This window comes from Acyrthosiphon pisum, chromosome A1, assembly GCF_005508785.2.
Source record: "Acyrthosiphon pisum isolate AL4f chromosome A1, pea_aphid_22Mar2018_4r6ur, whole genome shotgun sequence".
In the NCBI taxonomy this organism is placed as follows: Eukaryota; Metazoa; Arthropoda; class Insecta; order Hemiptera; family Aphididae; genus Acyrthosiphon; species Acyrthosiphon pisum.
The window spans coordinates 166,883,271-166,909,238 of NC_042494.1; the positions used below are offsets into that span (position 1 = coordinate 166,883,271).

At 28.4% G+C, this 25,968-nt stretch overlaps 1 protein-coding gene across 1 annotated transcript in view; it reads left to right on the forward strand.

Annotated features, from left to right (window-relative positions):
* Nucleotides 1-887: 887 nt before the first annotated feature.
* LOC100575654 (neuropeptide Y receptor type 2-like) overlaps nucleotides 888-25,968 on the forward strand; it is a 78,446-nt gene continuing 53,365 nt past the window's right edge. Inside the window, exon 1 of the mRNA XM_003242064.4 lies at nucleotides 888-1,105. The gene's annotated coding sequence lies outside the window, so the exon portion shown is untranslated. The remainder of the gene's footprint in view (nucleotides 1,106-25,968) is intronic.

A 25,968-nucleotide genomic window follows, 5' to 3' on the forward strand; every position in this document is an offset into this window, starting at 1 on the left:
ACCTAATTAATTTAACTCTGTTATGTTTAATTTTAGAGAGAATTAACCTATCACCAAATTTTTAAGTAAGAATATTATCTAGTCAATGACATAGGTTGTTTTATATATTTTAATTTTAAAGCGAGTTATGACTGTTATGAGAATTTTAAAATGCATAGGTAGACAATTTATGCTGTTTTAAAACGATCATAACTTGCTTAAAAATTAAAATATAAAATAAACCCAAGTCAATGACTATACTTTAATACTCTTATTCAGTATATACTATTTTGGTATGTCATAACTCATATTATCATGCGTCTGTAAGACAGACACAACGCATTCGGGTATGGTGTCCTCTTAAAAACAATATTAACGATTTAATTCAGACACATTGAATAATTATCATTCACAACATGTAAGGAATCGATTTCATAACTTTATCATAACTTAACAGTTGCTCATATTATAGTAACATGACGAGTATAAGGCGTAAATCTTATTTTCACGACGATGTCATATTATCTTTATTCTAAATTATATGTACCGCGAGTACAATAATTATTGCTATAACACATTCATGGGAATATGGGACACATACTCTGAGTATACGGTCTATGATGAGACCGCGTTTAATATAACATATATATATATATATATTAAACATGTTTTGGTGGTGCAATTTAATAACTCTGTAAACTTGTTTTTTTTTTTTTTAATTTCTTCAAATTTGCGTACGCCAGATGCTTTAATAGATGAACAAATAAATAAAAGCTTTCATTTTTTTGTAAGCATCATTCAATTTTTGCGCCTACCTGCAGGTTTTCAAAGTCTGAATAGTAAAACCGCGGAGGGTCGGCGGCGTTTGAGGCGATTGCTGCGCCTGCGCCCTTGATGCCACGGGGGGCGCGAAACGCATCGCCGTGGTACGCCGACCGAGTATCGTGTGCCGAGCGGCTTTTCAGTTGTCCCCTCACACCGTGGCACGGAAAATGTTCGCGGAAAGCGCACCGTAATCGTTCGTGACCGCGACGCACATCCGATTCGCGCCGTCCGCACGTTTCACGTCTCGTTTTTGACCAGATAACGGTACCTATTCAAGAGCCTCGACCCATCGCACCCCCCTGTGAGTATAGTATACGTTTTATGATTACACGTGCATTATGTCTTGTATACTTTAGAAATTGTCGTGACATTTAACTTATATTTTATATACCCATGTGGCCATGTATTGCTATCTTCGCTATCTGTCTGTCGGTGCTATTTCCGCACTCCGCCAACGTATAGTACCTACCGTAGTAAGTATTAGGTAAAAGATTAGACAGTAAAAAGATACATATTTTTTTTTTATCTCAATTGCATTTTTCACGTTTACTTCGAGAGTGCATAGTACCTACTGCACCTGCAAGGGTTACGAGACGACTCGAGTATCAAGTTTATCTCAAGTCTTTAGATACCTACGCAGTCATATGCGGTTTAATACGAAAGGTACTGCAGCTAAGAGCCCCCCGTAAATGTACAAATGATTCATTATAATCTCTTTATTAGTTTAATACATTAAACTAATATGTAATTAGATAATATTATTAATACTGATATTATGTGGATTATGCATAACGAACGTATTAAAAAATGCAACGACAAAAAAAAATGTAAAACAAGACGAACTACCATAATATGATTACCAATATAATTAGCAGTTTCATAAACAGCCCTTTTCATTTTTTTTTTTACATAAAATAAATACACTATACATTATATTATGCCAACAATTCTCAATTGTTGAACCTAGGTCTGTATTACAAACTTACAATGATTTGTTATTATAGTTATATGTATTAAAATGTGCAATGTAAGTATTCGATAGTTGATTATTATGAACACAACATGTATTGTAAGTGTGTGTTATGTTTAATATGTATACATTGAAATCTGTTTTCGAGAAGTAAAGTCAGTCTTCATAATAAAACAAACGTTAATGTGTATTACGGACTACGGTTATATGCATAGGGGTTTTTGGAAACTTTCGTTTAAAACTATTATGTGTTGCTCCCTCTCAAAATTGATTATTCTAAATTTAAATCACTTTGGAAGTTTGTTTAGAATTTGCGAATGTAGTTTAATTTAATATAGATCTTCGTCGAAGATAAATAAAAATAATTGTATAAAAATATCACGAGAATCTACATTATTCCTTTTTTATAAATTTATATAAATCATTTTTATTAAATTTATATTTTTTAAAGTATGTCTAGTATAATACAAATAACTCATGATAAACAAGTAATTTGTACATAAGTATATCAAAATGTATTCTACTCAAATAATTTTTTTAATTACCTTGAGCAATTGTATGACAACTGACAAGACTTTGGAACATTAAATGAGCACCAGGATACTATCTTACTATTCACAACACATGTATTTCATTGCATTTTATTCCACATAAACACAGAAAGGGTTGAAGTGTTGATCCCTTTATTTAAACCGACATTTTATATAAAAGAAATTAAGTTCAATAAATTATCATTAAAATAATGTGTACAAAAATAAATAAAGAAATTACTTTAAACTTATATCTTAAACTTTATATATCTAATTGAACGGACAAAACTTTAAAATTGATCCAAAATGTATACAATATGTTGTGGTGGTCAGTTACTAATATATTATCTAGTGTACCTACCCAAGAAGAAGATAGTGAAGTTTGAAGTCTGCGAATTGATTTATTGCATTAAATATTTATTATTAATCATAAAAATCTACAATATTCACACTGACTTACCAATTGTATGCACATTATATTTTTAATACAATATATATTAAAAGCAAACAAAACAATTCATCATAAAAAGGAAAAAAATTGACATACCACTATACCTAGTTTAAAAGTTTTTCAAGTTTATTTCAATGGTTAATGAATAAAATATGTTTATATATATGTATATATGATTTAATATACAGGGTTAAAAATATAACTTAAAATGTGAAAGTATAAAATATATAACGCGATCATCACAAATACATTCATAATTTGATAAGTTTTATTTCAACTCCAAACTCATAAATTATAGAGCGTAATTTAAAAACAATTTTGATTATTATAGTTATCAGGTGATGTACCTATACTTATAGAAATCCGTTTCACTTGGTTTTCTAATTTGACGACTGTTATGAGTTGATACAATATTATGTTATATACCTACACGCTAACATCCGCTCATCACAAAGCTGGTCGATGCAGGGGATTAATGACACACATGATTGCAACGACGGTAGGTATGTGTGTATGTGTGTATGTGTATATTCCCCTTTGGCATATCTCTTAGCTTATCCAAACATTTTATATACCTAGTGACGTATACCAACTGCTGTTCAAGATCTCAAGTTAACGAGATGACGGCAAAGAAAATAAATCTCAGTAATATCATGTGAGACCGTGTACGTTTATTTTCACGTTTTACGAAAAACACCGGATTACCAGAAACGCATCATGTGCTTTTGAATCGGCTGGTTAAGATTTTTATTCACCTCCTCTCGTTCGCCCCGTAAATTAATTTGATTTAATTTTAGCTCAACAGCATATAATATACAATAATAATAAAATATTATGGTCAGATTATTAGCTCGAATAATGCACACGCCTATGCCGGTTTATAGGTAACCATTTATATATATATAAACAATAAACAATATAATTTTTAAGCTGCAGTTCGCTTAGCAGCATGTCAGATGTACGTGTATCGTCTTGTATCTAAAAATACACGCATGAATGAGTGTCTTAGGTCACGTGTTTAACGAATGTAGGTGTAAAAATAAGATTTTTATTTTGTGACGTCCTTATTAAATTTATGTGTAGAAGATATAAGCGTATATAAACTATACATACATGAATGATGTTTTTTATACGTACACAGAAAGTTTGTATCCAATTAAGTTATGAATTTAATATGACACGTTCGGCGTACTATTAAAAAGAGCCTAGTCACCGTTTTTCTTGTTATGGTAAAATTTGAATAATAATATTATGCACTATGCGGTTATTATAATCTTGAGTACCACGTCTTATGTAGGTAGGTATACCATGTATAAATGTGTAGCCAATTTATAACGTAAAGTTTAAGTCGTCGCTACGTTTTATTATTACCGTCACGACGCAAGAGAACCAAAATTTTGTGAAACAAATTTCGAGAAGTTCTATCAACTTACAATAAATTGAGAAAACACCGGTGCAATAACATAATAACTTCAAAACATCTTTACACTAATACATTGTAAGAACATTATTAAATTTGACAAAACTCTGTACTTAAAATGGAAGTAAAAATGTATGCAATTTTGATAATCAATTTTAAAATTCATTTTCTTGATTATATTAATATGTTATTTTTGACGCTCAGGTTTGGAATTAGTAAGAAAAGTACAATTTCGCATTTTAATTTAACGGCGATGTCGAAAGTACCCACTCAAAACTCTTTCTAAACTCTAAAGTACGTGTCAACCAGTAAGTAGTATATTTAATTCAATATTCCTCTCGTTCAATGCAATTCAAACAAGTCTTCAACTTAATTGCAGTGTTTTAGAAGGAGTACTCTTGTTCTTATAAATGTAGGTACCTATATAGTCATCGAATTATGGTTTCTCAAAATGTTACTTACAGTATATTTTGTTTTAACACTCAACTATTCCATCGGCGTTGATTAAAAATCTATAAAACTAATTGTTTTTCTAATTTAATAATTCACTTTGTATATTGAAACATTTTTTTTTTTTTTTTTGGTCTTAAGTCAGGCAACTAAGGCCATTAACTGTAGGTATTGTAGGTTTTTGGGACGGTAGGGGGGAACACACGTTTTTTGTGTTTGGCAGAATTTTCAAGTGGGCACCCGTAGGTATCTGCCATGCCCGGGTGGGGGATGGTGGCAATTCTCAACAGCCGCCGTGACTCGGCTGAAGAAAAATGCCACCCGCGACCGAGGAATCGAGCCGGCGTCGGCTGCGTCGCAACCGACACCTTAGACCGCTCGGCCACTCCGTCCCCCTTATTGTAAAATTATAACTATCGAGACCGATCATTTTATCCCTAGTTTCCATAAATAATAACAAAAATAAATAAATATTTGTTGCATCGCAGTTACAAAATGCAATCATAAAATAATATTTAAAGTTATAAATAGTTACTTAGAATAGGTTTATCGTCTATGTATATATAAATAAAAATTATTCTAAACTGTATTTCAAAATAAACCATACATATTGTGTTTTTAACAGAAGTAAGATAGCATTATAGGTTGAGTTTATGTTTAAATGACTATAGTAATCAGCTAGCATTAAAAAATAATATTTTGTTTACTTTCAAATAGTTTCAATATTAATAGTAAATAAAAAAAAAGAATTCATACATTGTTAGCATATTAATTTAAGCTCTAATTTTCAAAATTATTTTTTCTTTATTCTAATCTAAATTTATTGCTATGTTGTTCTAAATAGAGTTGTTGAAAATATTACTAAATGAAAAATATAATTTTTAGATACTTTGGTAACAGGTAGGATTTCAAAACTTGATTGCAATATGTCATCTCGGTGTATACCAAACATACTATTAAACTTTGAAATGTTCATAGATGCTTAAGGACAGAAAAATGTATTAACTTTAAAACATATTTAACTCTATTTAATATCTAACCAATAGGCAAATAAAATAAAAATAAATGTCCAAGTTCTGAAGCAGATGTATTTTGTGTGTTACAAGATTAAATTCTTTATACTTTTTCTTCGTTGGCTCGAATATGACATACATTATACATATACATTTATAATTAGGTAACTGAAATGCACTTAGATTCGTCTTTTAAATATAACAATATGTATTGTTTACTTTAAAATTCATTATGATAATGCAAACAGTATAATATAATCTCTCGTTCCCGATGCACAAATAACGTCTGCGTTTTTCAAAATGAAATAATAAAGAAACCATAATTTGTTTGGATGGTTTCTACTTTTTAAAAACAGTAATACCTAAATAAATAGTTTATCGTTCATCCTTGTTAAGTGAAAAAATAAAAATAACTTCAATTTCAGTGGACATATTGATTATAATATAAGCCACTTAGATCTAAGTAATATATTTTTTTTATCATTTGATGTAGTATTTACATTGTACGTTAGTAACTAATGTTTAACAAACATTGTCTTATTATACTATATTATATGAATATAATATTATCAACATGATTTAAAGCTCATTTAATTATTGGTATTTATATTTCCAATATGTAAGCTAGCAACAAACCATAACTTTTAATATTTAAATTAAAATTTTGTCAGTAGTAAAAATAAATAAATTTATTACAAAGCATAAATAGATTTCAAAAAAACAAATTAAACTCCAATCAATAATTTATAGAATATACTTATAAATATGTATTTTTTTTTTATAAACTTTTTAATCTAAACAAAATTATTTAATTATTTTGAAAGTTAGATTATAAGCTCTAGAGTAATAAAAAAAAACGTCTCAAAAACAAAGAAAAATGTAACTATTTATTTTTACTTGTTAGATGGGATAAAACATTATTTTAAAAAATGTACATAATATAATATCTATTTTTTATTTTATACTACCTCCAGTGTGCCTTGGTTAGGTTAGGTTAGGTGAATTTCCTCACGTTAAGTACATTACAAATAATGGCCAATTTAGTCGGCTGTATGGGTTTTATAATTGTATTACCTGTTGCAGAAATACATCAAACCAATATTATAATAATAATATTATGATAGGCAGTAAAAAAAGTGCATGACAGTCGTGTAGCTAAATAGCCTACCCAGGACGCCATGTTATAAAATATATTTCATTAATATCGACAAAATCTACAAACGCATCGCATAGGCGCAACTAGGGACATTTTTGTGAGGGGGGGGGGCTAAAATTGTATCTGCAGCACAAACCCTGATAATTAATATTTCAAACTAAAACTTGGCGATGGGGCTTAGCCACCCCTCCTCCAAGTTCTCCTAATTGCGCCCAGCAATGCATGTAGAAAAACGAAATAAATATAAAAACCTACAAACTATCAAATACATTTTATAAGTAAACTATAGTTTGTTTATTTACTAAATAATATACATATTAAAAAGGCTCTTTTGTAAATAAATACTCCCTTAAACCAGACGTATTATAATATAATTATAATATTTTACGTGTTATTAAACATGTCTACCACATTGTAGTGCGTTGGCTACACATGAAAACAATTTAGTGGATTTTATATACGAAGTAAATGAAGACGTATAACGGAATAAGTCTAGAAAAACGATTTTTCAATATGACATGTTTTTTTCTTTTATAATAATTATTATTATCATCGGCATAGGATCGTATTTAATTCTATTTACTGTAAAGAAGCAGACAAGTGTTCCGGCTCTGATTGTAGTCACCGACGCTGAAAAATTACTATTCGTTATAATAAGTCACCGAGCTCACAATTATGTTAGACTGTTAGAGTGGTCGTGATTTGGATCGGGGCAGTTGTGGCGGAGGGGGTAGGGGTGGTAGCACGTGTGCGACGAGTTCGTAACGCGCGGGCGTTGTTAGCACGCGAAAGAGGTGAAAAACAATGACAAAAAAAATCGCGTTAGCACGTTTTTCACAAGGGTTGGTGGGTGACGGATTAATTAAAAAAAAAATATTACAACTTTTAGATACATTGGTTGGTGGTTAATTATTTCATTGCACAAAAAAAAAACCGTAAAAATATAATCGATTTTTAATATTCTTATAGCCGTTTATTGAGTATTACATAAATATTTATTTTTTAAGTTTACATCACTACTGACAGGATTTTTAGAAATATAGCTTGATCATACTGTTATTGTTAATAATAACTTATTATTAATAAGGCATTGTAAATTGTAGTTTAAAATGAAATTGATTAAAAAAAATTTCTAATTAATTTTTTTTTTATGTTATCTATTTATCCTAGTGATTTAATTAACTTATTAACAAAGCAACACTTAATAATATGGTATTAATAAAAAACATTCATATCATGAAATTACGTTTTGTATATCGCCGGGATAAAACTGATTCATAAAAATTAAAAGACCACCGGGGGAGTGGGGGTGGATTTCATCCACTATATTATCCTCACCGTGCAGTTCCTCGTCCCTCTATGGGCACACTCCACCGAGTGCTGGTCCAGATTAGATGAGACTGTTCACAGCAGTATATTGAACAACAACATTCAACCATATTATAATATCATGCTCCTACCGGGTGGTGGTAGTTATGAACACACACATACGCTCAAGGTGTGTAATAAAATAGGACCGATGTGGGGAAGTGCTCGGCACTTAGGACAAAAAAAATTACAACCGAATGCCCCCCGAGGACCCGTATAATATCAGTCGCATAAATTCAGGCACATTCACACACACACACACACACACACAACACGCGCCCACTCGTATATACAGTCACGTACGCACGCGCAAAATCGGCTGCTTATTATTGAACATTTAGGCCCTATTGTGTTTATTAAATTTCGTTATGACCTAAAAAACGTGTTGTTTTACTGGCGCGTGACCCGTCCCCGTTAGAATTGCTCCAGTTTCGTTTAAGTCCAACGCGACCCTTGACTATCATGGTTAGGCACATTTTTTGACGCCACGCCTATTCACCGGTCGTCCGCCAAATTAGAAAATAAAACTCGTATTATAATACTCTCGTTTTTTTTTCGAACGTCCTTCCTGCCTTTTCCTTCCGCGTACTTTAGCAACGCCCAAACATAATTACGACAATTTTTCTTTTTTTCCATAGACGTTTATTGCGAATAAAAAATATGAAACTCGGTGAGTGAAATTTTTTTTTCAAATAACGCACATTTTGCTTAACATAAATATTATACCAAAGAAATAATTTAGAGAACCACATCATAAGATCCAAGATATTGCGGTTAAGGCAGAGATTAAGTGTAGTATTTTAGTAAATGTCAAGTTACCTATTTAATATTTAGTTTCAATTCGAATTCAGACACCATTTTTCTTGGTGTACAGATTTTCCATCTCATTTAGGTACTAAGGGAGAGTCGTATTTTTTATGATTAAATCTCATGATACCACTAAATAATAATTATAACTTATAAGTAACGCGTAAAAAACGGCGATGGTTGACTGTGAAGTAACTAATATCGTGAAATTATTTCCTTGTTTATTCGTTTTAACCTTGGGAAAACTTTTGAATTATATTTTCGAATTGTTTTTTGTTTACAAATCGCATTGTAAACAATGCGTGTGCAGTATTATAGTATGAGGCTAGCATGTGCAATAAAAATAAGACATTTGTGTTAGTTTAGAGTTTATAATTTATATACTATTAATAATGGCCTATTATATACTATTATACTTATGGGGCAAAATAAAACTACCACCCTTGATATTTATGTGTTATCTATTGAATTTAATCAATAATGCACACAGTTATTTTGGCTAATAGTATAGTATATGTATATTGATTCAAATTCTCGAATTAAAAAATAAATATATTAGTTGTGGATTTGCTTTACTTATATACAATTTAAACTCACTAACAATAAGAACGGACTTTTATTCGATGAAAACAAAATACAATACAACGAGAGCTCAATAGACACATTTATTTATACAGGGTGTTTCTGAAATGGATGAGGTAACTAGTATAGGCGTACTCATCAGGTGTCACATCATATTTACTGTACAGTAAATTTGATCATTTAAAGCTTTATTAACCTTAATTTTGTTATTATTTTATAATTTTTATTAGTTGGCGATGTAAAATAATTCGTTAATTAATCATGTATTTTAAATAACAACAAATAAATGTCACCACTGTTTATCTTGTAGTGTTCTCATAGAAATCGATGTGCCACTCCATTTTTTTTTAGTTGGCGATTCGAGCGTTAAAAACGCGCGATAAGCGCGAAAATAATGTGACACCTCAATTCATATGAGAATTTTGCAAAAAATACAACCAGACCATTTATTTTTACATTTAAGATAATGTTATAATAATAATTTGTATAAACCTAGATTTTGAAGGTAGAAAAAAAAAAATTTCAAAAAAATCTTTATTGGGCCATCACACTGAGTACGCCTATACTAGTTACCTCATCCATTTCAGAAACACCCTTTATACATTATTTTATTCATTTGTGAAATGTATTAATAAAATAGGAGAACAGAACAAATATACAACTGAAACTATTTTATTTGCGACATCTATCTTATTTACCACACTAGGTGGACCAGGAAAGAAGTTTGGCCAACATTCTTGGAAATTGATTTAAAATATTTATAAATGAACAAGAATATAAGTAAGTCATTTTTTATAAAGTTAGGAGTGGAGGTTCCATTTTCAGCCTTTTCTGTACTTTTTTTGAAAATGTTATATAGTAATATATCTATAAATTAATATTTTAATAGAAACTTGTATTTTTTACTACGTCGATCATTTTAAATAAAATTTAATTATAAAAGTACATAAGATTATATATATTCGCAAAACCATAATATTCCTATACAATTAAATATAATATTACGAAAACAATGTTTAGTATGACGTGTTATATAGATATTTGTACTAAATAATCAGTCTTTCATGTCTTGAATTATAGAATAAATCAACGAAAATATTTTTTTTATTTGTGCTAATATGACTTAAAAACGATTTATGAAACAATAGTTATCATACTGTTTGAAATTACGTGTAGAAAAACGTATAAGATATTGATTATGAAAATATACAGCTGTAAATAAATGAGTGTATTTTTTCAAATGAAAATATATTTTTTATTTTATTCATTAAATTTTCTTTAAGATCATCTATTCAATATAAGATACTATATTAAAATATAAAAATAAAAATATTCAAAATATAAGTAGGTACATTTGTATTTGAATTATTCGTTATTTAATAAAAGTGTCATTCTAATCATATGATAAAAACTAATTTTAAAATACGTTTAAGTAATTATAAATATTTTTTATCATCATAAAATATTGTAACATTGAACGTATTATTTACAAGACAACAATAATCTACAGCTAAGTATTCTGTGTTCTGAAATGTTTTTAATTTAATAGCGTTTGAGCAATATTTCTTGTTGAAAACTTTAAAAGTCTAAAGTAAAGCTTATTTTAAAATTTAATTTTGATGATAGTGTTATAGTCATTCAACTACGGCTCCGAAATTCCACTGATATTTAATACTTACAAGGAATTTTGGCGGAATTTATTATTATTATTACTATTATTTTTTTATATTAAATTCGATTTAACCATAAATTTGGACTTTTGTAGTGATCACCGAGTTTTTTGTGTAAGCTATAAATATTCTATAGCATAGAATATGATATCAGTAGATATAATATATGAGCGATTAACAAGTCGTATCATGGTGAAATCAAGTACGGGAAATATTGTTTTATATCATAAGTTTGAACGAGAGACGGGTAATATGACTCATCAGGAACAATAAAATTAAAAATAAACCTACAACCTATTTAAATCTATTCTAGAGAACCGTTTAGACCAAATAATATTATGCGACATATTTTAATATTTATATAGTTATATTAATGTAACCGCGGTGAATGAAAGAGGCAAAAATTATAATATTTCCAACCGCCATTGGATAGTGTCATATCATCTACTACAGGCTTAGAACATAAATGGACATTTTTGATTGGACAGAATGGGTTAAGTTATGTCATATCTTGAATCATTTACCCCATTTTTTTTTTAATTAGCTGATAATAATTGTTAATTATATATGATACTAGCTGATCTCGTGCACTTCGTTGCCCGTTTAATGTACCAACTCTATATGACTCGAACTTTGTACAATTCGTTGTTTAATATTCGGTGTATGGTTTTCAAAATGTATCTTAACTTTTCCGTTTCCCAGAATAAAAATTCTGATTCACAGCAGTATATTATCAGGTAGGCAATCTACCTACGGTAGATCGCGGACCCCGTGCTGTTTGTACGTAGGTATATGATTTAACTATAAAATATCAAAGTTATACCAAGTTTGTCGTATTCCACCTATGGTAGATTAATATAATCAATTAATACAAAATCCTAACCTAACATAACTACTAATATCAGATGAATAAAAAAAACCAAATTTAACCATTCCTAAATTAGTCTGTCTTCTTCCAGTTACAGCCAAAATATGTACCTTGTATATTTTGTGTTGCATATTCAGTAATAAGAAATTTAAGCTGTTTTGAACAATTGATATTATGTGTCTTACCTATCGTATAAAAAAAAACCAAATTTAACCATTCCTAAATAAGTCAGTCTTCTTCCCAGAGGTTTAATCTACACACAAACATTCATACCAAGCTGAACCCGTGCACTCCGTTGTCCGTAAAAAATTGCAACTTAAAAAATTATGATTGTTCAACTGTTTTTGGGTGTAACTTGCTGCAATGTTCAATAACTTGATTTGGTGCTAACTTGTACCTGATCTGCCCAAATAACCAATGGAAACCAATAATAAATAAATATTAATTTATACTGTAGACTGTAGCCAATGGCAACTATTTAAAAAATAAATAAAAATAAAATTTCCAATTTCCATCGTGAACCTCAAGATCCCTGTTTGAGCACTGTTTTTTTCCTGAATTTTCAAGAATTTTCTTTGCTATAAACCTCACGTAGCCCAAGACCTTTCCAACGAATGCAAAACCATGGAAATCGGTTGGTGCGTTCTGGAGTTATAGCGTCAGGGAGGAAAACCGGACTTATTTTTATATATTAGATAACATTATGTGTATTATAGATAACCAGTTGTTATAATATGTACAATGTACATTGTACATACAAGTACTTAGTGTCTTAGTACGCAATATACAAATAGTTACATAACGATTACAATCAATAGTGTTTTTATTGCACATTATGGAGTACAATAATTCGAGGTGAATGCTAGTTGTGCGACGGACATATACCTGTGTGATTATCACACTTTAACATCCTTTGATGTTCGTCAGAATACCGATAACGATCGGGTGGCTCGTATAACATAAAGGGACGCTTGCGCATTATCTACAGTTTTATAACTTTATGTGCATATATTATGTGTCGCTGACTTATATAAACGAACCGGCAATAATGCGCGATAATACTATACTCAGCATTGATATAAATATATGTATAATATTATACTATAATATAATATAGTGTCTTACAAACAATCGTCACCCAGCGCGTTTTGCGGTTATTTTACGGAAGTTTTTCTCTTATTTTTCAAACCCATCTTCCTGCAGTACACGCATACTACATTATTTTAATTCGATAAATTATTGGCTATTTATATAAAAAAAAAATAGTCGTAGAAGTGTTTTCTTACAACGGACCTGGGAATAATAATATATAGGTTGACACTGATTATCCTGCCCACCCACCCCCCCCCCCCCCCCCCATCACGCAATGCTCAAAAAACGGGTGACATTAGTGACGGACATACCTACAGTTATATTACACCGAAATGTGCATATTATCTTATGACGTGTCACCACTCACCGACTTATAGACGAATCGGCAATAATGAGCGATAACACGCTATACTTGAAATTTACATATTTTATAATATATAGCGTGTTTTACGTGAAATCGGCTGAAGTCCGACCAACGGAGAGTATAACGGTTCACTGGTCGTCATGAGTATACCTACCGTAAACAATATGGTAAGCGATCGCCTAGGCCATGTTTACAGCCGTAGTTGCGGTTCGCGTGGATTTAGAAGCTCGTCGTATGTCGAATTTCACCCCTAATAAATGTTAAGTGTGTTGGCAACTTTCCGAATGCTTCTGTCTGTGAGTATTTCAAATGCAGATTCTATAGTCATTAGTCTATACAACCGACAACAGCGGTCTTAAGCCGTCCAAGGCGACCACCATCCATATCACTTTGTACACGGTTTACAATGTATACATTCAATACACTATGAAGAATTTATTTAATATAAGCTCACGACGAACCGGAGTAATAGGAATATTTTCGGTTGTGATAAGACTGCGCGTCCGCAAGTGCATATTAAATACTGTTGTAGTATGTAAGTTCGAAGAAATGTTGGCCAAATGAGTTTTCGACAAACCTCCATAAAATTATCTGCACCGCCGGTCCGACGAAACACATCGGCAGTTTAGCGGATTTTACGAGCGGGTCGACTCGTTAAGGTTGGATGCATATCAGTCACCTATATATTATTCACAGCCCACAGGATCCGTTGTAGAAACAGCGACAATTTAATACGTCTCTGCGACGATTATTTTGAATTTATCGTATATTATAATGTGTACGTAGAAACATATTCGTATCGTATAAGTTCGATAAATCCAGGTAAACCTTTGGGGTAAAATAGTGACACGACATATCATAAATATTATCTTGCACTAGCGTCGCTTTGTGTTACAATATTATTATCAATATGGATCTCATACTTTATTATAAAGTCGCAAACACTAGATCTTCTTATCACCGTAATTTTATTATTCTTGCCGATAATTAGTTTGATAGGACGCGGAAGTCAAAAACGCCTCGAATGTCGTATAATATTGGTCCCCAGATATATTTCGGTGCACGTATGACACCTAACGATTGTGGATAGTATAATATATGATCTGGAGAAGTAGCACTGATCGAGATATACATTTGGCTTTTAAAATAATATGAATATAGTAGCATTGATTACTGTATAATTAATCAATGATAGTAGTAAGATAATTTGGACGAGTGTGTCTTACTGCACGACATAAACAGTGCGTATCAATTCAGTTTGCTGATGTGGATTATAATACTATAATATAAAGAAACATATATGGAGCCAATAATTTATTAAATAGGCATTCATTAGATAATTTTCTAAAAAAATGTATAAATTGTATGTATACATATTCGATCCATACGTGTATTTTGCTTAAGATAGCAATTAATAATAATTTATTCACAAGTCCTAAATGTTTTTTTTTTTTTATAATAGACAAAAGCCAATATTATGTTTCGATATTCCACACCATTAATAATGATAAATAAAAATGAATACATCAGAAGAAACAATTAATTCCGGTATGAAAAGAAAGTTACAATACAAAATAAAATTCATGGCTGAAAATATAAAGTGAATTTATATTCATATTTTTTTTTTACTCGAGGAAGCGTTTGCAATATTAGTTAGTATTATGTACCCTATATAATAAACTTCGATTCCATTAAGCTACAGTATTGTGCCTCGAATAATGCGGTAAAATGTTAAATATCTATATCATATTTTATTCCATTATGTTTAGAACTAAAAATCAAACAAATACCATTAACAATGTTAGTAAAAAGAAAGAAAAAATCAATGTTTAAAAAAAAAAGTCCCGTCCTATTCAGGTGTTTATTGTTCTGATTTAAATGGTTACCACGCGGTGTTAAATCGAATTTTGTTTTATGAATCTTAATTTTTACTGAAAAATAATAAATGAGCCCTAAACTAGGTATCTATATAGTTTAATAATTAAATGTAATTTATTAATTTAACATTTTTTTATTTATTGAATGATCTTTTAATAACTAGTTAACTTAATTAACTCAAATTCCTAGTATTTCGTCAACGAATAATATTATTACAAGATTCTTCTATTTCGGAAGTACTAAATTACACTATATTCGCAAACAGTCGTAGGGAACTAATTTTTCTATTGTGGACTCTTTATATAGATTATTATTATTTCATATAATCACGAGCCATATTAATTGGTTTTAAAATTTTCCAAAGTTATTTACAATTGGTACGTCATGATAAGTGGGTTATTATTACAGAATATGCTGTTAATAATAACGCCACAACCGTTGTGGATTTGAATTAGGTTATTTGATTTAGAATCAGAACCTAAGCTGTTAGAGTTTGATAATTTTCTCCAATCAGGTTAATAGGCTAAATGCTATACTTGATTTGGGGCGCTGTTATCGTTCTGTTTGTTATCGTCATTGATTCAACGAATTCCCAGAGTAATTAATTGAATCTCTATTTTTTTTTTTTGATTTAAAATAGAAGATGAAGGAACAAAATATTAAATACTGTTATGGACTGAAACATAATAAATTAAATTTAAAGTTTATAATACACATAAGTATTAAAAAACTTAAATGTTTTATTAATAAATTAATATATTTATTGATTTAATAATAATTGAAGGTTGTACAGTGTACACTGTACGTGTTTATCAAAACATACGTATCATAATATTATTATGTCAGTATATACGAATAAATTGAATTACTAATTGTAATATATTCATATTCATAATTATGTTAAATGTCATTAATTGTTTTTCATAAAAAAAACATCTTATTTGATTTAAATGTTTTTAATTTAATTTAAATCACGAGAATTGATTTTATAAGCTTGACTCATATTTTAATAAAAATATGTGTTAAGTTGTAATATGTTCAATAACTTTCTTGATTTTTAATCAAGTATGTATGGTAATTGAAATGAAAAAAGTTTGAATTTTGAAAACTTCAAGAATTTGTGTTAAATAGGAAAATAATAAAATGTAACTCAGTAATCATGAGTATTTCAGTATTTGGGTAGCTTAGCTAGCTTTAATATAAAATATTAATGAGAGAGATTTGATATCACACCCAAGCGGTATAACCTCATGAAAAACGTCGGCGTGAACAGTTCCAAAATTTCTATTTTTTAACTTTTCTTCTAAACTATGATAGCTAGAAAGTTGGTGGATAACTCATTAAAAAAAGATTATCAAGTAGATGTGGAATTAATTTTTAATTTTTTTAATTATTTAATTTTTCACAGATAAAAAAAAAAAGTTATTTTTCGTTAGATTTTCATTTAGCGAGGTAGATTTCCGAAACTGGAGAACGAATTTTATTGTTTAGGTTCTTGTTAGATTCACATTGGCTAGGAGAAGTGCAGTAAAGATTTTCAGAACTTTACTATGACTTGGCAAGCGTTTTTCAATTGTAAATAAATAATCTCACCTGGGAATTTTTTACATAGAATATACATAAACAGAACTGAGTGTAACATAATATACTATTTTAAATCGATTTCTTAAGAACGAATGATTTAAAATTACGTGAATAATTGTCAATCGAAATGATTAAATTTTTAATTTAAAATATTAGCACGTCACGCGAAAAGGGTTATTTATAATTTGTAAATATGTTATTGAAATACCCACTTAATTTTTTAACCACTACAATTTTTACGTAATACGTAGATTATTATTAATTATTATAGTTTATTATGAAATAATGTAATCTCGAGGTAACTGGTGTAGACAAATTTAGTTTTAATATTTCGTTACATAGATAAAAATATTTCATAATTTATGATACCATATTACAATTTGAAAGATTGACGTACCTATACAAAATTAGTATATTATACTAATGGATGAAATAGTTTTATGAATACACATGCTCATAATATAATAATCACAAAAATAATTTTTAATTATTATTTTTTTGTTTTAAATGAGTTACGTCCACATTTGTATTGGTCGTGTAATTCAGATTATATGAGTACCTAAAGATGGGGAATAATGATATTATGTACAACGACGTGTTTTGTTATACAAGTTTTATTTTTCATAACAACATTTTTAGAGCAATAAAAGTGGATATAAAGTTTCATTAGATACATTTTGCATTGTACTTAACACTTAACAATTCTTCAAGATGTAAAAAAAACGTATTTAAAAAGAAGATGAACAATACAGAAGTTTTTAATAAATTCTTGACCATTTGTGTAAATTCTGAGGTAATCTACTGGGAAACTTTTTGGGTGTAATTTCTTAAAAAATGCTTGCGTATTGGGATGAAAAAACTAAGATAATTGACGATTAAAATACGAGTATCTCTTATACATAAAGTAAATGAGTATACGTTTATTTTTGATCGATATAACTTAAATTTATTTTGGTTTTAGTTAATTCCTCAGTAATTTTTCAATAAATGGCTGTGTACTAACATTTTCCAAAATATTGTAATATAAAATATTGATTACAAATCATTGTATTGTATTTTATAGTTAAAAAAAAACAATTTAATATTAATTCAGGGGCGCCATTTCAGTTTTTTTTTAAGGTGTGCAAACAATTAAAGAGGCCAATTTTTTCCCATCTCCAGGCCAATCGTTAAAAAAACGTTTCTAGTGTTTTCAGTTTTTCATTACAGATTCATTACAGTATCAAAAACATACTTAATAAAAACATATTTTTATAGTTAACATATTACATTTTACCGTTCATACATTCTGTGTATATACTGTATAGTGTATAGTAAAGATATTTTTAGATAGAATAGATGCATATTATTATTATTATGTCTTTTGTCTATCAGTAACCAGGGGCGGACTGGCCCAGGGTGCTATACACCAAGTAGCACCCCGGGCCCCCGTTTGTATTTATGATCCGGGCCCCCGATTACCACAGTCGGTATACGGTATAATACTGGTATAATACGGTATTATACAAAATAAAAATAAAATAACATATTTCAACATCTCTACAAATAAACAACATGTTATTGTTAATTTTTTTTTTTATATTTACTTATAAAACTAAGGGCTCTTTCCTAATTTAGGTAGGTTTGAAAAAAAATTACTGGCCCCTAATTAATTTTGCACCCCGAGCCAAAAATAGCCAGTCCACCCCTGTCAGTAGCCACTTACCATTTACACATATTTGTGTGTGCCAGTGGATAAAGTGATACCGATATCAATTTATCAATAAATTATCAAATTAAAGAACATAATATTATAATATTATTTTATGATTATTAGTGAATAGCTGCGGTGCATGCACAATTAAAGATTGTCAAACTGAAGGCCATCTGGCCATAGTATTAAACCTAGGCCAATTGTGACAACAAAATTACAGGGTATGCGAGTGCCACACCCTGCCCCCCCCCCCCAAATGGCGCCCCCTGTATTAATTATATATTATACATTTTAAACATATAGGATTTTTAACCAAACATTATTATGTAAGATGTGAGGTAATATTGGTCAAATTAGTTTTGGACTTTGGTTATAAATTATAATTATAGTATAATAAATTGTAGAATTAATAATTAATAAGCTCATTGTTCTAGACCAAAACCTGGAAATTTTATATTTATAAATGTTTTATAATAAGCAGAATTAAAATTTTTTTTTTTTTAATAGCTTGATTACTATATTAATTTAATTTTCAGTATAAACTATATATTACATTAACGATTTGATGTTTGTTAATTTATTATTAATCACCTGTTAGTGAATTAACTCAGTTATTTATGAATTTTGTATAATATATGTTTTATTTGACCTAAATTTCTTTATGTAATCTATTTTCAACTTTCTTTGCTAAAACTAGACAAAAATTAGCTTGTTTTTGATTAAGAATAAATTAAACATAAATAAAATATTTTTAATGAATATAATTTAGGTTTTTGGGTCAAAAATAAGGTTAACCTAATAACCTTATAGTTTATAGCTTAGCTCACAGGCATTTAGAATTTATTGAAGCGGTTTTTGACATTGATGACATTTAAATGAACTTTAAAGAATCAAGATATCATAAAAAAAAAAATGCAATGACTATTCGTTTGAAAATCATAAGTGTGATTTATAATATTATGTATTTAATTATCTATATCTTTTTGTTATAATGTTATAAACTTATAACTATTGTCAAGATTTAACACTATATCTTAATAAATAAAAGCATACAAGTAATACAAATTTGAAGTTAGGTTAGATTTAACAGAACAAACAGAAATATAGCATGAATGTCTTAAACAACGGCCGTTGCTTAGTTATTAAAATATTATATTTATGATTTTTTTGTAAATTGATTGATCATTTTCCGGTGTTTGGTATTATAATTTATATAATGATGCATGTTAACAAAAACTGCATCCATAATATTATGTTGTTGTAAAATGTTACATTTAAAATCAAGCATCATTGTCCAAATTATATTACATTTTTTCTAAGAAAATATACATATACGCTATATTTTTTTTAAATTTAAACGAAAATAGCCATAGTAAAAATTGTTGGAAAATAATATAAATCATTTTGTTGTTATAAAAAAATATCAGTGTGATAGGAATGTGGTAAAAAATATAATTTTTATCATACTTTGCGCTGTTATGCCTTTATTTTAATTATTCCTTTTTAAAATTTTAATTGAAGGAAACTTAATTAAGTAACAATAATACTTTTTATTCATCATATAATTTTATTTAACTACTCTTGTTTTTATGAGATCATTATTAACAGATGATCGTATATCATTTGAACATTTTAATTACCATAACACTATTTTATACTATTTTTATCAACAATATTTTAATAATAAGTATAATATACATTTCCATAACGCCCAATCACAAAGAAGATCCAATTAATGGTATATTTAAAGTATAAAAAATATCTTGAAATGTGAGATGATTCAATTAAAAATAATGATAATAATAATAGTTAATATAACCTTAACTTTGACAAGTATAAAAAAATCTAAATAAAACTGTATTTTAAGATCCAAGATTATTTTTATTCATGATGTACAATGATGAATTTTGTTAATATTTTCTAGGTGTTAGGATACATTAAAAATAGGTACAATTATAGAGGTGCTGCAGTGGGTATATACTTTATAAATACATTTCAATTAGTTTCGAAAACAATTCAAAACAATTTAATGTAGGTATTTGATTATTATAAGTAAAAATTTAATATTGCTAAATAAAATAAAATGTAGGTTTTAAGTTTAGTTGTTGTTAATGTTAGTGCCAATAATTTAATTTATTCATTCCAAAAATAAGCTGATTCTATATTTTTTTTCTTTGATATACATTTTATATGAATTTATTTATAATGTTAAACAAGAAACAATTCATTTGGTTTGAAAATCGAGTAAACAATTATTGATTTTAAAACAACACAAAAATGACAGAAACTAATGAATACGATTTTTTTAAGAAATAAAATATCAGGTAATGGCTTTCCCACTGTACTAGCCTGAGTATCATTTGTGATTTATATTATAATTTTGTACTTCTGTAAAAATATCTCCAGGTACAGCTGTAACAAAATAATATTTTTGCAGTGATTTTATACATCAATATACTACTAAGTATGATTAATTTAAAAAAAAACGATTGAAATAAAAGAAAATTCTTCAAAAAAATCATAATCGATTCTTTCACTGACACTAAATAAAGTAGGTGAACATACTTTTTTAAATAAATTTGAGCAAGTTAAGACAATCACTAACGAAAAATGGTAACACAAATGACTTGCCATTGAAAAATCTTAACTGTTTTGCAGTCGTCTATGTTAATAATTTTTGATAGTTTTATATAAGTACCCTTTTCCATAATAGTGTACATGAAGACAATGAGCACTATGTTACAACTAGTAGCGTACTTTCCAACTTATTCATCACAGCAATACCTACATTAATTTAAATAAACAACATGGATCTTATATAAATAGCTACTCATTTCCTTTCGCATTTGTGGTATCATTTTAACAATATGATAATTTTTCTTTAAATATATTTTATATTATGATGCATGTACAAATGAATTAATGAATTGGGTTGGCCCTTGTATTTTTTCGTTTTAAATTATACATTTTTATATTTATCTTTCAACGATTTTATAAATTGACCTCAGTCTACCTAAAATAAATTATATAACAAAAGTATTTATTACGATTTTTTTTTGTTTAAACTTATTGGAAACAAAAATTGAGAATTTTCATGAATAGTTAATATTTAACTTTATATCCATTGAATTGTTGCGTACAACTTTTTGATATTTATGCTGTTTAAAATTTGTTTCTAGAAGAAAAATGTTTAAAGAAAAAAGTAATACAGTTCTTTAAGTTTTTAGGAGGAGATAGAATCGAAAAATTGGGTATATTACTCGTTCAGTGTTTAACTTATTTGTGATAAAAACAAAATCAAAAATGTATCAAGTTTGTACATTATATTATATTATAATATAGCTCATAATATTTGGCTATTGAAAAAATAATGAACACTACTAGATTATAGTTTTTAATGACTATGAAAACACAGCTGCTGAATTGTGCAAATTTAATTTATTAAAAAAAAAATAACTTTAATCGAGAAGAAATCAAAATTAATAGCCAGACATATTTTGTATTATACTTAAACCAAATATAATATTTTTTTTCATAAATTATGATACATTTTTTTTTATGTTTATATATTTTGTATTGAATGAAAAACAAAATACATTATCTTCTAGGAAATACGGGTTACACATGAGTAAACAATTAATTAACTTTTCAATCAATTACATCGTTAAATAAATCGTACAGTTACATTTTGGATGAATAAAATTAATGAGTGGAATAACAGGCGACACCAAATTAAAACAGCTTATATAAAGTAATTACTCGGAAAATTGTATATTACATAGTATGTTAAACAATAGTTATTATCAAATGTACGCAATGAACATCATTTTGAAAATTAATCGAAGGTACTATTATACGTGGCATAGAATACAATATAAATGCAAAGTTCGTGATGAAAGATTGAAGCATAAATATCTGAATTTCCATTAATCTAAAATGTATAATATATATTTTAATAAGATAATTATTTCAGTTATATTCTTCAATACAAGTCATGGGAAAATGTAGTGAAATTGCATACACAAGACACCGTGTTATATTAAAAAAATATAGACATTTCGTTTCGTTAACGTATTATGTGAATAATAGTAGTCTTTCGAAATTAAATAAAGATAAAAAAAAAAAAACAATTTACATATTTGCCTTTAGTGATTCAAAGTCATTTTCAATTTTTATCGATATAAATAATATATTTTAAACTCATATTAAACCTTAAACAAGTGTAATCGTCTGTCTCATTTTTCATGTCAGTACACTCCGAATTGTTATCTTTCATATTATAATATTCCATCCACTTTTATAATTTAGAAATTCATAAAATTGAATTAAATATTTCTCTAATATTTAATTACTTGAAAATGAAATATAACTATACATTATAATATATATATACGTGCAGTACCGATTTTCTAGATAAGTTTTGTTTTAATAAATTAAGATAATTTAAATTTCTCCAAATTAAAATTTAAGTTTAAAAATGCAACCATAAGTTTTTTTTATTTACGAGTAGGTAGTTTGATATAAACTGAACAATAATTAAATTAATAATAGTTAGTTGGTATTTTAATTATTTTTTCTAGTAATTATTTATAATGAGTTTTTTCTCAATAATAATCAATACAATTTTTTCGTGGTTGAAAATTACGATACATGAATACATGGCAATATAAATTTACTGGATAGCTTCGACCCTATGTTTCAAACCGAAAGGCTATAATATGGGTAGCAGTCTGACATCGAGTTTATTAAAAGTATATTAGAGAAATATTAACGACCAACGCTTGAGAAAGAAGATTGTCTTTGATTGGGGAATAAGATAGTTTCTGTTTTATTAGACATTTGACGTTAATGATCGGCGCTTGAGAAGATTTCAAAGACATAAAATAAATATAAATAGTCATATAACACGTTCATCAGTAAATACTAAATAGTAATGTTAACAAGCTAACCGATTTTTGACAAACAAACCAAACTGAGCTTATAATATTATATAAGTGGCGAATATAAAATAGGTATAACTTAATAGCATAACATATTACGATAACGACGGTTGCGGAACGATGCTTTTGAATATACATTGGGAAATTTTAACAATCAGACACAATAAAAAGGGAAAACTCAACAGAAGGAATGAAAAATAAAATAGTTTTTAAAACGAATTCCCGTCACCTGTAATATTCCATTCGGCCGTCCGACTGCCAACGGGCGATCGCGACATTTCCATTTCATCCTCGCACGCGTGTATGTCTTAACGGAAATAAACCGAAGTAGGGTTCGATGGGGATCTTCCATATGAGCAAATACCTTTGATACAACACTACTCGTTATAATATGCGTATTTCCTGCGAAGGTCATGGCAAAAACAAGAATAGGTGACAAGGGATCAATCGCGTGTGGACAAATCGCTTACATCCGGAAATCGTTATTATAATATTTTATTTCATTGAAGTTTAAGAAGTATATCTGCAAACATCGATGTGGAGTGGTTGAGGTAAAGGAGTCCATTGGGTATAATAATATGTATCTACTCGTGTGCTTGCAGACTTCAGCAGCACGATCAATAGAATAATATCTAATGAAAATAGTAACACGACTAAAGGTGTGTGTATCTGTCTTATATTATAATATATTTCTTAGATTATAAATATGTTTTAATAGCTATTATTTCACCGTAAAGGGGAAAAAAATGTTCAAGTAAACAAATTGAATTTTGAATTTATATCAGATACTTACTAGTATCTATGCGGAACTATGAATACACACAAATTCATAGATACCTAGTACCTATATAGTATATAATATGTATGAAGTTATACAATATGAAATCAGCAAGATATATTATTTATAACATGTTACATGAGTCATGGTACGTTTAACTGTTTAAGTAAATTAAAATGGATTCAATGCAGTGGGTACTTTTTGAAACCAGCGCCTCGTAATTAAAACTTAGTGAAAAAGTGAAAATGATATAATTTAATTTCTTTCGACCGAATTATGAAGTATTAAAATAGATATTATTAATTACATACCTAGAATATATTATTATGATAGTTTGTAATATTTAATTATGGAATTTGAATATTCTCTGCGGGTTCGTTTATTGAACATTTATTGGAATTTTAGTTTTTGAATTTCGTGTTAATCAGTTCATCATCAACATTAATTATCAGTAATCATTAAACAAATAGAATCACGTCACTTTGTATGTCGACAAAATTGCATGGGTTGCAGCATGTTGAAGTATCGAGTAACGCAATAAATGCTCTGTCGATATTTATTACGTGCGACAAATGAGGAGGTCCTCGTTCGATAAAGGTTTAATGTAATGGAAAATCTAAGTGATTTTTTTCTAAAGTGCCCGAAGTGTTTTCTTAAAATTCCATCTCTAAAAATATTCACCAAACAAAATAATCGATTTTTTTAATACGAATGTATTTTCCTGCAAAAGTATTTTTGAATTGTGTTCTACAATAGCTGTCACGAACTTGTTCAAGTTTAGTCAAGATAAAAGGTCGCCGTCAACAATTAACATTACGTGAATACACTACGAAAAAATTAACAAAAAGCATCAAGTGTTTTTTCACAACATTTTAGTACTCCTGATACGCACATAAATGAGTGGTATAAGTTTTTAATTAACATTACCACTTTCAAAAACATTGAACGTTACGGAAATTCTTTCTTATCGGTTTGAGTTGTATTAAATTTCAAAGAACATGAGGGATATTAGTTATTACTATGTTTGAAATACTTACAAACTAATATAGTTCATTATTTTAGATCCTGAGCTAGTTTTAGCAAAAATGTGTTTTTTCCGTGCTTCAATTACTAACTTCAAGATGGTATATTGCAAAAAATTGGATCTAGTTAGTACTTTGGGTACTCAAAATGTCAAATAGGTACTTACTTATTTTTTAAATAATCAGTAAAAACTAAGAACAAATACGGGAAAACGGTAAGGTATACGCAGCCTAAGTTTTGACAAAATCGATTAAGCTATAAGTTGAACTTAGTGAATTAGATTTAGATAAAATTATCTATAGGTACTGACTACTGATGAGTGATGATATAATAGATTCGTGAGATGAATTTACTTGTTTCGTTTGTAAATTTGTAAGGGGTTAGTCAATATTGAAAAATTGGAGATTTGAATTAGACATATTGTTATCTGATTATAAGTCTATTAGAAATTTTTCATATAATCCTATCCATATGTTGTTGTTAGTTAATACTTAATAGTTAATACCATTAAGTATTAAATTAGGTTA